The sequence below is a fragment of the Apteryx rowi genome, unplaced genomic scaffold (genome assembly GCF_003343035.1).
Source record: "Apteryx rowi isolate R43461 unplaced genomic scaffold, aptRow1 scaffold_434, whole genome shotgun sequence".
Classification (NCBI taxonomy): Eukaryota; Metazoa; Chordata; class Aves; order Apterygiformes; family Apterygidae; genus Apteryx; species Apteryx rowi.
Window position 1 is genome coordinate 611,933 of NW_020450688.1, and position 12,488 is coordinate 624,420.

At 52.5% G+C, this 12,488-nt stretch overlaps 1 protein-coding gene across 5 annotated transcripts in view; it reads left to right on the plus strand.

Annotated features, from left to right (window-relative positions):
* Positions 1-12,488, plus strand: part of OSBP2 (oxysterol binding protein 2) — a 164,355-nt gene that overhangs the window by 111,686 nt on the left and 40,181 nt on the right. The gene's annotated exons all lie outside the window — the stretch shown is intronic.

Sequence of the window (12,488 nt, forward strand, 5' to 3'; positions counted from 1 at the left end):
TTTGCCCTTGGACAGCATGACATTGCTTTCTGATTTTTTGGCCAGCAACGTCTTCTGACGGGGGTGTGTGTGGACCTGCCTCCATCACCGGGGAGCATCCTTTTAGGGGGAGCATTGTTTTCCCTGGGGACCACTGGGGAGGGGAAGAGTGACCTAAGTGCTGTGGACAAACCTAAAAAAAATATTTAAAGCAAAAAAAAAAAAAAAAAAGCAGCCTGTCAGACCTGGAATAATATATGATAAATGACAGCAGAGCTCAGGGACTTGTGAGTGGAGCAGTGCTGTCTCTGAGCAGTCTTTTCCCCAAAGCCAAAGCTAATGTGTTGTTTTAAAGAACTATTAAAAAAAAAAAAAATCCTCCTCTTGGCTTCATGCCAGGAGCCGGAGGGCATTCATTAACCTCTTTCCTCAGCCTGCCTGGCTTTTAGCATCAACGGCAGCCAAAGCACCTAGTAAGACAGGTGATGAACTGGGAGCCAGCTCTGCTGGGCGCTGCCTGATCGCCGAGAGCTGCCCAGCGGTGCGGGAGGCGGTGCCACGAAAGCCCAGTGTCACGGCCTGGAGACTGTTGCACTGCTCACTGGATCCCCCTTGCTCTCCAGATTTTGTAGTTATTGGGCAACAGAGTTTTTGGAGATGGTGTTTTGTGTTTTGGAGTGGCTTTGTGGGTGCTTGTGCAGAGCTCTCCCTGCAAAGAGTTTGTGAAAGTTTTCTGAGTGAGGATTGCATAGTGTTACACGTGGCGCGAGGCCACGACTGGCCCTCGATGCTGCAGGAGAGGTGGCAGCCAGAGCCCTCTGGGCTGGAGGGACAGCTCGGGTATGATGTTACCGACAGAGGAGGACTAATGGAGGGATATAGAAAAAGCAGCATGGCCAGGAAATTGCTGGGGCAGGGGACTTCTTCAACAGCCTTTTGGATAGAGACGAGCAGGGTAATATTAGCTCTGCCCAGGCCAAATGAGAGGATGTTGCGGTGGTTGCAGCGTGACACGATAAGAGCCTGAGTGTGGGTTTGTCTGGGTGGTAGGAAACATCACAGAACTGTTGTGCGGGGAAGAAATGGCAGGAATTCAACATGGTTTGGCTGGGTCCAAAGCAGACACGAGGTAAGAGGTCTGAAGCGTTTTCACGTGGATGTCAAAGAGATCTGTTTTAACAGTGTCATCTTTTTCACTTCAGCTCGTGGCTAAGCTTCTTGAGGAGATGTCAGAAGAAGAAAAGATGGTAATGTGTGAGAAGGCAGGATGGGAGCAGAAGGGCAGATCTGGGGCAGCGGTTTCGCCTCTCTCTGCTTTCTGATGAGACCATTGCTTTGGGATGAGGGTCCTGAGAAGTAAGGTGCTGTGGGAAGAGAGGCAGGATCAAGACTGGAGTCCCTAGGGAGTTTGGGGCAGGTCCCCTGAAGGATTGATTTGTAAGGAAGGAGGAGAAAGAGCAGTGGGCAAAGTCTTGGGAGCCTGGGAGCGAGGGAGACCATTGCAGCCTAACACCGCATACCCTCGTGGTGGCCTGGTGCTCCTGGCTACACAGTGGCAGTGACTAATCACTACCCGTTGTGATTAATCACTTTCTGTTATGGTGTTTTCCTAGCAGATCTGTAGTTCAGCCTGTTGTGCTAGGTGGAGAGAAGTGGTGATGATCATGGATTTGGAAGACCTTATTGGACACTCGGACACTGTCACACTTTCACAGAATCATAGAATGGCTGAGGTTGAAAGGCACCTCTGGAGATCATCTAGTCCAACTCCCCTGCTCAAGCAGGGTCACCTAGAGCGCGTTGCCCAGGATTATGTCCAGATGGCTTTTGAATATGTAGAGATCCCATGAACTCTGTGTGCCTCAGTTTATCTTCTCTTTAGCATGGTGTAATGCCATGGACTTTTATGAACTGCTGTGAAGACCCTGGTGGGCAGTGTCCTTCTGTTTGGGGGTGGCTCGATGCAATAGAAAGGTACGAAAATCTGCCATGTTGAAATTTTAATCATTGCTAAAGAAAGCACATGGCATCAAGCCATCTCTTGGCAGTAGGTGAAAATACACTCTCATTGAGTCCATGCAGGCTCTTGTAGGCATCTCAGGGCTGCTGATCCCAAGTGAGCGCAAGATGCTTTTGACAGGCCTGCAGTTCCTTGCAGGAGAAATCAAATCATCCTTGCACGAGTCCTTTTGGCCAGAGAGATCCCAGCCAGGAGCAACAAGCTTGTTCCAGCCTGCGGATGCTCCGTTTCCGCATGGTGCCCCTGGTCACAACATGGGCAGAGCTGGGAACTGGTGCGAGTGGTGCTGCCATCCGTGCACTCCAAACTGCGCTAGTTCACTCCCATCCAGCCTAGCCAAAGCAGAAGGCAGCCCCGAGGAGGGAAGGCATGGGAGCAAGCCATGTGAGGACTTCTTTCTCATCTGTGCCTGGTGAGCAGAGGTTGGCTTTTGAAGGCCATCCCGTTGCTCACGTCCATGCCTTGGCCTGCTGGAGACGAGCATCGCGTGATGGGCTGCCTGACTGATCTGTCGAGGAGGTCACGCTGTGTATGTGCTCATGCCTGCTGCTTTCTGTGGCCCCCACAAGTTCCTGGCTGGCAGTGTGTCTGTGCTCTGCGCCTTGGTCCCTCTCTTCCCTGGGTGACGAGCCTGCTCTCACCGGTGAGTGAGGGATGGGCAGAGAAGGTGCTCTCACAGGAAGGCTGTGCTTTGCTCTCTGCAGCAGGAATGAGTGCGTTCGGGGCACTCAGTTGTGCGTGTTACGTGTCTGCAGTTTCCATCTGGCTATGTATGATCTGATTATGTAAATGTCCCTGGAGCTGTGGGGAAGAGCGTCAAAGAAGTAGAAATAAATAAATACGTATGTAAATAAATCAACTTTGCTGTTAAGGCAACATTCTTGGTGTAAACACGCTGCTTTGGGGAGACTTGGTGAGCCTGTGTGCAGCACCCTGGTTGCCTTGGACAGCTGAGGGGCGTTTTTCTTTTGGAAGATCTTCCCTGGCTTAACCCTGTGGCATGTTAGAGGAGAAGGTGGTGCATGTTGTCACTGTGTGAGTGATGCACAAGATGGAAGAGGTAGATTTGGCCAGAGACACAAGAGAGCAGGATGTGCCAGATAATTGTGTTTTACAGGTGAGGATTCAAACCTTGAAGGGACTGCATGACTCATGCAAGGGCCCAGAGGTGACCTGTTGAGGAGCCAAAATTTGAGCCCAGACTTCCGTAAGCCACCCATTCTCTCCACTCTTGTCCTGATTATTAAATCTTACATAATAACAAGCTTGGTGAGCGCATGTGACAGCATTTCAGCCTCACTAGGGCTACTCAGAGAGGCCACTCTTAAGTGGAGCTGTGAGGCGCAATGAACAGGAGACGCGGAAAAATGAGTCGCAATCTGCCATGGGGGAGGAGTGGGAGGTACATAAAAATAAGAAGAAACAAATTAAAAGCATAATCAGAGGAGCAGAGATGAAAAGCAGCATACTGTGTTGCGTGGACTCTTCCAATGAGCAAAGAAAGCTCCCTTCTAATAATTTTGCAGCAGACAGAAGGCGAGAGAGAGGGCCTTGCAAACACATTGAGGAAGCCAGTTTGGGAGTCAGGAAGAGCTCAAAATGCTGTGGGTGTTGCTGGAAATAGCTTTTTAATGGGAATGGATTTGCTACAGTGAAGTTGAGACAGCTGAACTTTATGGAGCAGTGTAATAGCCACTGTCTCTTTTTTTCTTTCTTTGTGCTTTTTAAAGTGGCGTGCTGATCTGAGCACGGAGAGCAGCAGGGCTAAGGTTTGGTCTTGTGTTATTTTTGGTCAGTGCTGGCTTGGTTTTTGTTGTTTCTCAAGGTTTTTTTAAATTTTTTTCTCAAGGTTTTTCAAGTTTTTTCACTGAGAAGAGCAGCAGAGGTATGGAAGGTGCTGCTGCCCTGCTGCAGATTAGGGTCATTTAGTTGAACCTCTAAGCAGGATCTGAGACTGTCCCACGGAGCTCCAAGGGTGCGAAAGGGCTCTCAATCCAGTCCACATCAAAACAGCACGTCTTCATGGGGACGGCCAACCTGGAGACTCGCCTACTTTGTGGGAATGACTTTGCTGCTGTGATTTGCATGGTGGAGCCCTGAGTGGACAGGCAGGGCTCCCTGATTATATTCTTGAAAACACATTTGCTGCTGCCCACTGATTGCTTCCAGGGATAAATATTTGTGGTGGAACAAGTGACAGTAAATCAGAAGCTGCTGAGGAGTAGTGTTGTAACCCAGGCTGGAGAGAGGCCTGTTTTAATTTGATCTCTGTTACCTATTCCTTGATGTTGCTATCGCTCTGGATTCCCATCAGCCTTTCTCTCTGTCACAGTCCTCCGGGCCACTCTCCAGCTGCTTTGGAGCTGCTTCAGGACTCGCTCCTGGAGCGAGAGGCTGAGGGCTCTGCTCTGAACCAGGACCTGAACCGGGTGCCACGCAGGCAGCAGGCAAAGGCTGTGGGCAGATGAAGTGTTAAGCAAAGCCTGACCGACAGCATGCGGGCTGGTGAGAGGCGACCCTGTGCCAGCGGTCCTGGCCGAGGAGCCAACCTCTGCGTAGAGCTGGCCACTGCCCCCTGGAGCCTCCACAGTCTGATCTGCCGGACGGAGGCGCCTGCAGTCAGTCGCCCTGCCCGGGTGGCTGGGTTTGCATGGCCTTGGCAGCAGTGCCACCCTGGGAACTGGGCACGCAGCCGACTCAGGTGCCATCCCAGCCCTGCCTGTGACACTCGGAGCTGTCGTCCTGGGTTAAGCGTTTAATGCCATGCCTAATCTGAGTCTTGGCTGAGGTGATTTACATCTACGTCTCCCATGTCTGACTTACATCTACGTCTCCCAGCTGAGCCAGGCTTGCCATGGATCCGAGGAGGGATGGAAGGGTTGTTGTAGGCCACCTGCTGCTTAGGGACATCTCAGAGAGCTGCCCAGTGGCTGTGCGCAGGTCACCCTGCTCCTGCCCTCGGGACTGGCTCTGCTGGTGTCACCCGTCCTGACCTTTCCCTGTGGCACGCTGCGTGCGGGCAGCTCTTGGCTCCTGGCAGGACTGGGTGACAGCATTAGTGTCTGGAGGAGACATGAGAGCGTGTGTGCGCCTGGAGAGCCTGGCTGTTGAGCGCCGGCAGGTTGGCGCTGTTCTCCTTTCCTGGCTACAAAAAGGAGGTGTCGTCGTTCTCCCTTGGGTGCRTTTTTCCTCTCCCCGCTGGCAGCAGCTTTGGAGCAGGGGAGCGTCGCTGCAAGAGGCAGGGAGCATTTCCCCAGGGCCCTTCGTGGGCTGCCCTCCTGCAGTCCCCCGAGCACCCTGCGTGGGAGGCGGCACACAAATTCAGCGCTATTTTAATGAAATGCTAAGCCTCCTGTGCTCCCTTGGTGATGGCATTACAACTCCCAGTGATTAATCTATAGCTTGAAAATTATTTCAATATTAAACCAGACTCTGATGTTGAGCACATGCTCCGAGCTGCTCCAGACTCCCCACTGAGCAGCGGAGAGCAGGTTCTGGCCCCGGGTGTAATTTTTAATGACTTGTTTCAGTGATTCATAGACAACTGTATGTGTCTGGATGTTTGAATGAAAAATTGCTTGAAGTTAATAGGCAGTGGCGTAGCCAGGGCTGCAGTGATGTTTTGATGGGCCCTAGATCCCATTGCTGGTGCTTTCTTGCCCACCGTTAGTAATTCTTTGTCCACATTTGAGCTGCTGGCTCCCTCTTTGCTTCCGACAGAAGAGACGAGCTGCTGTCAGCATTTGCGGCTGAGCGGCGCAGGGCTGCGTCAGCGCTTCTCTAGCCAGGCCCTTTCGGGTAGCTTCAACTTCCCCAGGATCACTTCCCCGGGCAGGCAAATGTGCTTAGACACTGGGGTTACTGTGCGCATTTTAAGGTAGTGCAGTCATGATCAGAGCAAGGTTGTTGGGTTGACGCAAACCCAGCTGGATTCCTGCGCTGAGCTTGCTGCCAGCCTGGGGAGGTGTTTCCATCCGGTGCCAGGTGGGAACGGGCTGCTCGGAGGTGGGTGGCAAGGTCTGGCCGATGCTGCTCAGCCGGTGTGCTCCTGCTCAGGTGAAATGGGACTGAGCATCCTCTGAAACGGCAGTGTCGAGTTGCTTGCTCTTGCTTGTAGCACATCTCCCTCTTTGTGTCATCTGCCTGTGGGAGGAGAATGCCTCGTGCTCGTGGTTTGCTCCATAGGATCTGGCGGTTATGGGCCTGGCTGCGTCCCGTGCTTCTCCCTGCAGGCAGTCTTGCTGCCATGTGCCAGCTGGAGCGCTTTTTGGCAAGGGCAGGTATCCCTGCTGTGGGTGTCCCAGCTGGTCCCGTGGGCAGCTTCTGTGCTCCCCTCCATGCTGCGTGTCCCACCGCACCTCCTGCATGATCCGGGGTGCTACAGCAGGCATGAGCCAGACCAGCCTAGCGTGTGCCAGGAGTGAAGCTTCTCCATTCACTTGCAAGTTCGGAGTGTCCTTTCCTTTCCTGTGTCCTGGGCTGCCCTGGGTGACTCTGAGGATGAGGAGAGCCTGCCGAGACTCTGCTCCTCATCAAGCCCATCGCGGCCCGTGGGGCTGCCCAGGGGCTGGCGGGATCCCGGGGGAACCCTCACCCTGTGCATCCCCACAGTGCAGGGGTTAATTCAGGCACTGCTCTTGGCAAACACCAGCTTCAGTTCCTAGAGTAGCTTCAGATGGGGGTTGCCGCGCCGTCACCCATTGCGGCCACACGCAGATATCCTAGTGCGTAAAATCAAAGCAAAGCCCTGCACTTTGGCAGGATTTCCCTTCCTCTGTGACACTGTTGCAGTGGTGACCCATTCTTCCATGCCTGCTCTGAAAAGGGGCCCTTATAATTATCAGTGCTGCGCTGTGACATTTACTCTAATCAGTGCATCTAAAACCATGTCTCAGACCCAGAAATCTCATGGCCTCGAAATTAAATCTCTAACACCAATGTAATCCTCGTCAGATGAGAAAGCCGCAGCGAGGGGTCCGAGCGGCTGTGTCTGCCCTGCAATCTGGCACCGTGCCTGGCTGTCACGAGGCGCTTCTTCCCCGGGGTGCATTGCCCCAGTTTTCTGCCGCTGATTTATTTTTTGACCCGCTCTGCTGTGGTCTCCTTGACTCCTGCTTTGTCGGAGAAGGGGAGCCCAGGGCATGGTCAGAACTGCTCCCGAGCCTTCGGGGAAGGAGGCAAGATGGTGCTGCCCTGCGAGGTGGCTGCGCAGAGCCTGCCTGGGGCAGGACAGGCTGCTGGGGCCGGGCGGTGGGCTGGAGGAGTGGAGCCGCGAGATCACCCTGGTGCTTACTGCTGCCAGTCCCCTGCTGTTGGGCGAAAGGGTGGCCTGGGACTTGTTTGAGCTCTGAGGGACCCGTCCCCAAGTGTACAGCTCCTGGCGCGGCCCTGGGCTCCGGGAGAGCTGCTGGCACTGTTAGTCAGAGAGTGGAGGTGCAGAGTCCTTCTCCTGGGCTCTAAGCTACCTCTAGGCAGAGCACTTTTCTCAGAAACATCCTTTATTGCTTTTTTAATTTAGAAGATATAAGTAGAGGGTATATCTGACCAGATCTGTCTAGACAGATAGCGCCTTCCCCTTTTCTGACATCCCCCAGTTCCTCTCATCATCCTTCCCCATGGTTTTACTATTATTTGCTGAGTCCTTACAGCTTGCTTTCTGCCCCGGGCAGCCCTCTGGGAGTTCCCCAGCTTCCTCTGCACTAGGAGCTTCCCAGGCAGCCTGCTGAGCAACGTAGGGGAGCGGGGACCTGGGGGAGGCTGGCTTTGTCCCACCCTCCATCACCACTTGTGGACGTACACAGCCAGACTCTGACCCAGCCAGATTGTTTTGGAAGTGTCTGTGCTCATGCTTCATACATGTCCAGGGAGCCTACATACCGGCGGGGGCTTCCAGCTGATGCTCCTGCAGATGACTTCCTCATGAAAGTCATGAAGATGACTCGGTCCTCACCATGACTTGAGTTCCTGACCTGGGGAGCAGTGGGACAGCACGTGCCTTCCTATTCCAGCTCCCTTCTAAAACGCAGTGTTTCAGAGGGGTGCCGTGTTCACCTGCCCTCCAGAAGGCTTTGGCCTCTATCCTGCAAGCTCCCCTCAGAGACTCATGCTAGAAGGAGATGGGGGCTGTTTCTGCAACTCAAATCCAAAGATGCCTCTCCCTGCACCAGACAGCTCTGCCCTGCCTGGTTTCTGGGCTCAGCGTTGATAACTTTTCTAGTCTAGCTTCTGAGGAGCGTTTTGAACGTTTCTGTCCAGGTGGCTGCTGTATAACAAGGGTTACTTTTCAGTGGGGTTAGCAGATAAGAGACTGGAGTGACACTGTCAAAAATGGATGGTGTTAGCAGTTCTGCAGAATTGGGAGACAGGCTAGCCAGGTGGTTCCAAAAAACGCACCTGCTGTAGCAAGGTGAGTCCTCTCCATACCCTGTCTGCTCTTCTAGGATGTGAATCTGGCTACCACCCATAAGACATGATTGAACCGTAGCAAGCGCTGCAGTTGTGCAGGCAGCTGCACTGTTGCTGTGCACAGTGGTTATTGATGCTTTCAGGGCAGGACAGGGACACAGAAAGGCTAACAGTAAAGTGACACATCGCTGTGTTGTTAATCCCTTTGCTGGTTCTGCCCGTTGCTGTGTTGCAAAGGCCTTGTTTGGCTCTTCACCAGGCTAATGCACTGTGACACGTGCCGTGTCTCTTTGGGTCTCCCTTCCTGCAGTGCCTCTCAAAGGATGGTTTCCTGAGATGGTGGCACTGCTGTTTCACATATTTACCCAGGAAGAAGTTACCTCCGCTGGTCAGTGTTGGAGATGAGTGGAGTAACGGGTATGCTTCAGCTGGATGAGCTGCTTGTAAAAATAACTACTGGTCATCCAGCATTTCTCATCGGACAGCTGCAGAGCAGTTTGCAAGCTTGACAGTGTGGGTAGGCATGTTGCACGAGGCTGAAACCGAGGTGTAGAAAGAAGTGACTTCCTCCAGGTTACAAAGCCAGCGGAGTTGGGGCTGCCCACTGGCAAACCCTGCTGCTAGCTGTCGCGTGCTGGTGTTACAGCCGCCGTCCATGGGGCTGGGGACCGAAGCTCTTGAATTCTGGAGTTCATTCCATCAGGTGAATGAGAAAAGACAAAGTAAAGTCAGACAAGAACCTCATTAAATCTGTCTTTGTGATAGCCACTTGCTGCAGAAAGCTATCGCAGTGCGCTAGGGCCATGATCAGGCCTCCAGGTGCTCTAAGAGCCCAGCACAGAAACCGCATTCCCTCCCTTACAGAGTTTCAACAAATGTAAGAGCGGAAATAAGCAGCATCATGATGAGACAACCCGGCTTAACTTTTTTTAACCGTAAAGGCATTTTGGATTCCTCAAAAGGCAAGGCAAGCCAAGGGGAAGGCAGAGATGTTGCCCCGTGCCCCTGAAATGAGTCTAGCTGGGGAGCAGCAGGGGTTTTCTTCTCTGGGGTATCAGTTCCCTGGTGATGGGGCAGTGCACTGAGACCTGCTGCTCTGGTGCTGTTGACTCTGCTGTTTTGCAGACCTGCTCCATATGAAGGTCCCCACGCTGCTGCAATGATTTTGGTGGTCTGGGGAAGCAAAGGGGAAGGAAACGACTCCAGTGGCCTCTCCTAGTTACATCTTGAAAGGGGAAGAGGCCTGTGCAAGGAGCAGAGCTTCCAGGGAGGGGGCTGTACTCGTGGAGAACAGAGTCCATGCTGCTGGTAGTGTGCGGCAGGGAAGCCAAGTAGCAGGTAAGAATGTCGAAGAGAGAAGCCAAAGAAGTGAATGTTCCCAAAAAAAAGCGGTGAAACTCCACAAAGGAGCGTTGGGCTCCCTGGCAGCCGGGCTCTGTGGGGCTTCCCGGTGTGAGGTGCGAAAGTCCCGTCTGAGCTCACAGTGCATCTTCTGTCCTGCCATGGTGTGTCCCCAGCACGGTGCAGTGCAGCGGCAGTGCCAAGCTGAGCCCTCTGGCACGGCTATCAGAGGGTGCCTCCCTCTGTCCCCCAGGTTTGGGGCTGAATTTGGATAGCACTGCTGGCTGCTGCTGTCGCATGGAAGTGTTAAGCAAATGCTTCACTGGTTCTCCATTGCAGAGCAAAGCTTTGGAAACCAGGCCCTGCAACTGCCCCATGCCAAAGGTCCTTGCTGGTGTTGCTTTGGTGTGTAGCCCATGAATGGTGGTGGCGTCGGGGCAAAGGCCCCCAGGACACCTTTCAGTAGGCAACGCGCTGCGAGTTTTCTCCATATGCTGCTGTACCGTTTTGTCAGCCACCCACTGACCTGGGATCTGTGGCAGGAAGGGAGTGTGCCCGGGGCTGTGTTAGTAAACGAAACGAGCAGTCGGCCCCCGCACTGCTCCGCAGCGGGACAGGCTGGGCCCCTCTGCAGCGCTCGGCGCGTCACTGATGGTAGGAGCTGGCTCCTTTATGCCACTTTTCAGAACCGTAATGAATACTTCCTTTTATCGTGCCTAGTGTGTGATGATTATGGATTCTGTAGCCTACATAAATGCTGCCTGGGTAACAGATTAAAGGAGCCTCTGTTAACCCAGCTGTATTGAAGGATTTGCCACTGTTGCCATTCTAATCCTCCCTTTATTGCAAGGGGGTGGATTACACATCCGTAACAGTGCTTACTGCAGGCAGGCTCTTGCCGTAGTGCCAGGGCTGTCTGGACTACCTCTGCTGGTTTGGACCTGGGATGGGTTAGTCTCTGAGGAGCTATGCCTCAGACAAAATGTGTTCAGTAGATGGGTAGCCAAATAAATGAATGTTGCCTTGGCTCCCCAAGAATGACTTGAGCAAATACAGAAGAACTGTCTCGTAGCTTCAGGGTTGGTTTGTAATCTACGATGGTAAAATTGCTTTTATTTTAAACTTGCTAGCCCATTAATCAGGACAGTGGCCATTGCAGTGTACTGTGACAAAGCAACAGAAGACACTGTTTTGCAGTCACATTGCACATTTCCAACCAAGAGCCTCAGCTGACTCTCAGACTTCTTCCAACCAGCCCCCGCTGAGGCTAGTTAAGCTCTCATGAGGCCTGTCTCATGGAGGGGAAGGTTAGTGTCTTTATTGCATTTAGGTGGATGGCCCAAAATACCACGGTAAGTGAGTAAAACTCACAGGGAGACAACCTGTGAGTCCAGATCTGACTTCCACCTGATTTTGGATGTCTCCACCTGACTCTCTAGGGAGCCCCCCTGGACTCCCGTCATAGTCCCTAGAGAGGAACAGGCACTGCTGGGGCACAAGTCACCTACTCATATGGGACCCGCAGAAGCTTTGGGAGCAAGATTCTGCCCGGAACCTTGGGTCACTAGTTGGGGTCTTCCTGAGATGCTGATGTTAGCAGTGTGCAGTGTGTGCCTGCAGATCACCAGGATGTGGGGTGGACCACATGGTGCTGTGGTGTCTTTATGTTCCTCTTTGGGGCATTAGTGAGCTTTCCTGTGTCTGTGCATTTCTGTGGCATCCATTTCCCCTGGATCCAGTCCTCCTTCCGATGTATAGTTTAGAAGGATGGAAAGAAAAGCAGCAGGGAGTGGGATGCTTTTCAGCATCTGAACCACACCTCCTGCACCCACAGGTTTTTAATGCAATTCTGCCTTACTTTTTGGTGGTATCTCTTCCACTTCCTCTCTCTGTGTGCCAGCTGTTAGTTTACCATGATTATCATTACCATTATCCTGTATGATCTCTAGTTTTCATGGCCAGATCACACTCATGCTCCTAATGAACGACTGTCTTGACCTGGCGAGGGGCTCAGTCCAGTGCCACCTTCCAGGCTCTCCTCCTGCCACCAGTCCTACAGACCTGCCACTGGGAAAAGTGGCTCTCTGAGTTCCTGTGTCCTCTCTGCTTTGGGCAGCAAGGATGCTTCTGAGCAGGCTGAGGGTCATTCCAAGGATTTCGTACAGATTTGCTGTCATTTAAGCAGCCTGTGTTGATAGGGATGTTTCTCTGTGTCGCTGTTTCTGATGGCATCCAGACAGGCTGTTCTCAGGCCCCTTGGGTGACTGCATTGTAACAGCGCTATCGTGGTGGATGACTAGACTCAAAATCACGTCTCATTGCAATTTGATTGCTTATGCAAGATGATCTTGGGATTCAGACTGGCCCCTGTCTTCCCTCTTTGCGCTCCTTGTATTTTCCCTTTAGGTTTCTGATCAGAGTGTTTTAGTAGGAGGAAGAAGTTAATCCTCTCTTGGTGCAAATGCTGTGCGTATCTTGCTGCTCTAAATACAAATCACTAATTTCTATTTCATGCTGTGTGACTGGAGCACTGACCTGGTGTTAATGAGTTCAAAGCTTATAGGACCTAGCTAAAGAAGCGAATCAGAAATTGCCTTCCCTTCAGAGGGATTTTCTTTGGTAAGCAACAGTGCAGATGTGTCCCTAGGTTTGATGAATCCAGGAAGGAAGTGAGCACTTATCTTTGACGCACCAGACACGTGCAGAATGGGGAGAAGCTCTTTGCTCCAATCAATGAGGTAAC